The following is a 4,602-nucleotide window of genomic DNA, read 5'->3' as shown; positions in this document are numbered from 1 at the left end:
GAAAACACAGTAGTTTTGTGTGTGTGTGTGTGTGTGTGTGTGTGTGTGTTGAGATGGAGTCTCACTCTGTCACCCAGGCTGGAATGTGGTTGTGCTATCTCGACTCACTGAAATCTCCACCTCCTGGGTTCAAGCAATTCTCTTGCCTTAGCCTCCTGAGCAGCTGGGACTACAGGCGCCTGCTACTCAGGCTAATTTTTGTATTTTTTTGTATTTTTTAGTAAAGACAGGGTTTTCCTATGTTGGCCAGGCTGGTCTCAAACTCCTAGCCTCAAGTGATCCACCCACCTTGGCCTCCCAAAGTGCTGAGATGATAGGCGTGAGCCACCGTATTCAGCCAGAAAACACAGTTTGAGTTGGTTTTTCCTCACATGACCTTATTTGGAAATAGAGTCTCTACATAAGTAATTAGTTAAGATGAGACCATACGGGATTAGAATGAATGAGCCCTGCCAGGCACAGTGGCTCACGCCTGTAATCCCAGGACTTTGGGAGGCCGATGGGGGTGGATCACCTGAGGTCAGGAGTTCAAGACCAGCCTGACCAATATGGTGAAATCCTGTCTCTACTAAAAATACAAAAATTATCTGGGTATGGTGGCGGGCGCCTGTAATCTCAGCTACTTGGAAGGCTGAGGCAGGAGAATTGCTTGAACCTGGGAGGTGGAGGCTTCAGTGTGTCAAGATCGTGCCATTGCACTCCAGCCTGGGCAACAGAGTAAGACCCTGTCTCAAAAAAAAAAGTAAAAATTAATAAAAGAATGAATGAGTCCTAAATCCAGTAGCTTGAGTTTTTTTGTTTTGTTTTGTTTTGTTGACAGAGCCTTGCTCTGTCGCCAGGCTGGAGTAGAGTCACGCAATCTCAGCTCACTGCAACCTATGCCTCCCGGGTTCAAGCGATTCCCCTGCCTCAGCCTCCCAAGTAGCTAGGATTACAAGCACACGTCACCACACCTGGCTAATTTTTTTTTTTTTTTGTATTTTAGTAGAGACAGGGTTTCACCATGCTGGCCAGGATGGTCTCAATCGCCTGACCTCGTGATCTGTCTGCATCAGCCTCCAAAAGTGCTGGATTACAGGCGTGATCTAGCACCCAGCCACTAGAGTTCTTACAAGGAGACCATGTGAGCTGGGCATGGTGGCACTCACCCATAATCCCAGCTACTTGGGAGGCTGAGGCAGGAGGACTGCTTGGACCCAGGAGTTCAAGACCAGCCTGGGCAACACAGTGAGACCCCATTGCAGAAATAAGGAAGGCCATGTGAAGGCCACACAGACACACAGGTAGATGGTTTCAGAGACGGGAATGATGCATTTGCAGCCAAGGAAGGCCAAGGATTTCCAGGAGCCACGAGAAGCTGAAGAGGCAAGGAAAGATCTTCCCCTGGAGTCCTCAGAGGGAGCGTGCCTTGTTCTATACTTGGATTTCAGACTTCTAGCCTCCAGAACTATTCTGTTGCTTTAAGCCACAGAAGTGGGTTGTGTAATTTGCTATGGCAGGTCCTTACTCTGTCTGTGGTTACACATCCAACAAGTGGCAGCCCAGGGGATTTGAATCCAGGCCCTGAGCCTATACCTGTGATCTCACCCCACCCCGCCAAGTTCTGCTGCCTACTACAGCCTCATGACAATTCCTGGCCCTGCAGAAGGTTGACAACCCATAACTGTAGAGCAAGCACAGGGGACATCCTGTCTCCTTAGAGTATCCATCTGCTTCCTTCCTCCTAGTGAATGCCCCCAAATCATTCTGTATCCTTCTTTGCAGTAGCTACCAGGAGGCTCAGTGCCACCCAGCTACATGCTGAGGTTACATTAACCCAGAGCTGGCCTTTTTGCCTCCTAGGCTTGAAGAATACCACCAGGTGGGTAGAGAAGGGCCCAGAGGCAGTGCAAGGCCAGTTCCAGCCCTGGCTACAGCCCTCTACCAGCCCATTGAGCCAACTGGGACCTTGTGTTCCTGTCATTTGAACTGGGCCACTGCATGGATGGCAGAGGGCTTGAGACTCCAAAGGTGTGGCTGTCATCAATTCCTGTCTCCTGGCAGGTCCCACTTGGAGCCTAGTATGTTCCCATTAGAGCCTGAGGTCTAGCTGTGTTCTCCCTACCTGATTCTCCAGCTCCCAACCTCTGACCTCACTGACTCCCTAGGGATGGCAGGGCTACCCAAAAGGATCCAGGGTAAGCCCTTGAGTTCCCACATCAGCTCTGGGAACTGAGAGGACAATATCGCAATCCCTCCACCCCCTGGGTCTCAACAAGCACAGCTCTGCTGCTCAGGGTAACCCCAGGGAGAGGGACCAGCAGCCTTCCGTGTGGAACACATGGGCTGGCGAGGTGGAATCACGCCCCCACGCCTGAGGGGATAGCTCTGCCTCCGCTGGTTCCCGTTCAAGTCAGGTTAGGCCAGAAATTGTCTCCAAGAGCCCATTTACCCTAGGCGCCCTGCAAGCAGGCAGAGAAAAGCCCATCCAAGGATCTAGGCCCAGCCACCACCCTCCCTCTTTTGCTGGAAAAATGTCCTCTAGGAACCTCTCAGCCAGGGACACAGAGGGTGGGGGATGAGAGGCAGGGGCTGGGGCAGTTCTCTGCCTTCCACAGGACTCTAAGCTCTGGGCACTCCCCCATACCACTGCCTAGGTTGCCCCTTTCATGCCTCAAGGCTCAGCTCTCCATCCCCTCCTCCCTCCCCTCCCCCTGCCCAGTCTTCTCACATTCGAGGGGACAGTTTCCAGGCCTGGCTCAGCCTCTGGGAGGATATGGTCAGGATCTGGGAGCCCTCCCAGCTCTGGCTCCAGCCCTGAGGCTGCAGGGGAAGGGGAGGAGGGCTTACCATGCTGCCTGCTCTGGGCAGGGGGTCTGAGAGGTCCCTGGGGCACTGGGGCTGCTGCTTAAAGCTCTGACCTGGTCTGTCGCCACTTCAGTTCAGCAACAGCGCCTTGGCCCTGGGGCAAGGCACGCAAGGCCGTAATGCAGGTTTGCCAGGGAGGAAACCTGTGGTGCCAAGGTGGCCCCAGGACAATACTGGCTGCACTGTAGCGGGAGGAGAGGTTGTTGGGTCCAGCTGGCAGGTACTAAGGGAGAAGGAGGTGCAAGTACCACTCCAGCAGGGGTTGGGGGTCTGTGGATGGTCAAGGGGCTAAGACATCCTGCTGTCCTCTGCCTTGTCTCAGGGACCCAGCCCCACAGGAAGACAGAGCCTGGCACCCTGCCCTCTCCCTACTACCATCTCTGGGCAGGCAGTGCTTAACCCAAAGGAAGGAACCTTGAATCTTCATAGGGTAATTAACAGACACACACACACACACACACAAACGGGTGATTGGCTGTTGTCCCTCACTATATGCCCTCGGATGGTGCTCAGCCCTTCCTGCACAACAGGTACCCATCGTCACAGGCTAGACACATGCTCCTTGCTTGGGGAAGTGGGGACTGCAGATCAGTGCCTCAAACATCCCCCACCCAGGAGATGTGAGGGTCCCAGAGCTGGGATTGGGGCTGCAAGGGCCCAGCAGGCCTCCAACAGAGACCTAGACTTCTGTGGAGGGGGCCCTGGGAAGTGGGATACTCCTTGAGCTGGGTGGGTCCATACCTCACCCTGGTCCTCAGAAGAGCCAGGGCCCCCATCTCACCCTGCCTGCCCCAGCCCTCTCACCCCTTGTCAGGGAGGAAGACTGAAGCCAGTGGCAGATAACAGCCCGCCTGCTGCCAGCCTGCCTAGAGCTGGGCTTAATGGTTAACCTCACTCTTCATCCGGTTTATTCCCCAGGCTGGAGTCAGAGGTGGGGGCCTGCCCCAAACCAAAAAGTAGGTGGCAGTAAATATTTGCCAGTGCAGGAGTGTCTATGCAGTGTGAGCAGGTCCTACACCACAACTGCCAGCGGCAGGGAAGATTTCTTTTCTTTTCTCTTTTCTTTTTTTCTTTTCTTCTTATCTTTTCTTTCTTTTCTTTTTTGAGACATAGTTTTGCTCTGTCACCCAGGGTGGAGTGCAGTGGCGCCATCTCGGCTCACTGCAACCTCCACCTCCCGGGTTCAATTGATTCTCCTACCTCAGCCTCCCAAGTAGCTGGGATTACAGGCGCCCGCCACCAGGCCCGGCTAATTTTTTGTATTTTCAGTAAAAATGGGGTTTCACCATGTTAGCCAGGCTGGTCTCGAACTCCGGGCCTCAGATTCCGTCTGACTCGGCCTCCCAAAGTGCTGGAATTACAGGCATGAGCCATCGCGCCCGGCCTAATTTTTGTATTTTAGTAGAGACGGAGATTCACCATGCAGGGCAGATTTCTAAAAGCAGGTGAGGGCAATACCTAATGCTGGCACACGCAGTGGAACCCCCACACCCGCCTGGAATGCTCTTTGCACCGTCAAAGCGCCTATTCCCCAGTCAGCACTTGGGCCAGAAGGTAGAGAGGTGCCAAAAGCCACCTCGTCTGGGCCGAGCTCCGCGTCTCCCCTGGCAACACCAGGTCCTTGGACTCTAGCGCCAAGACTGACACAGGCAGGCAGTAAGACCAGGCCAAACCGAGGAACCCACTGGCCTCGCTCCGGGGTGGGGTGGGGCGAGCGCTCAGCCTTCATAACCGGACGGGGCGGGGCAGGGGTGG

General features: G+C 54.3%; 1 protein-coding gene across 1 annotated transcript in view; it reads right to left on the bottom strand.

Annotated features, from left to right (window-relative positions):
- Nucleotides 1-4,602, bottom strand: part of SNRPD3 (small nuclear ribonucleoprotein D3 polypeptide 18kDa) — a 56,313-nt gene that overhangs the window by 11,762 nt on the left and 39,949 nt on the right. The window lies entirely within an intron of this gene.

Source organism: Colobus angolensis, unplaced genomic scaffold, assembly GCF_000951035.1.
Source record: "Colobus angolensis palliatus isolate OR3802 unplaced genomic scaffold, Cang.pa_1.0 Scaffold663, whole genome shotgun sequence".
Classification (NCBI taxonomy): Eukaryota; Metazoa; Chordata; class Mammalia; order Primates; family Cercopithecidae; genus Colobus; species Colobus angolensis.
Note: the sequence above shows the minus strand (reverse complement) of the source record. Positions and strands in the feature narration are given on the sequence as shown.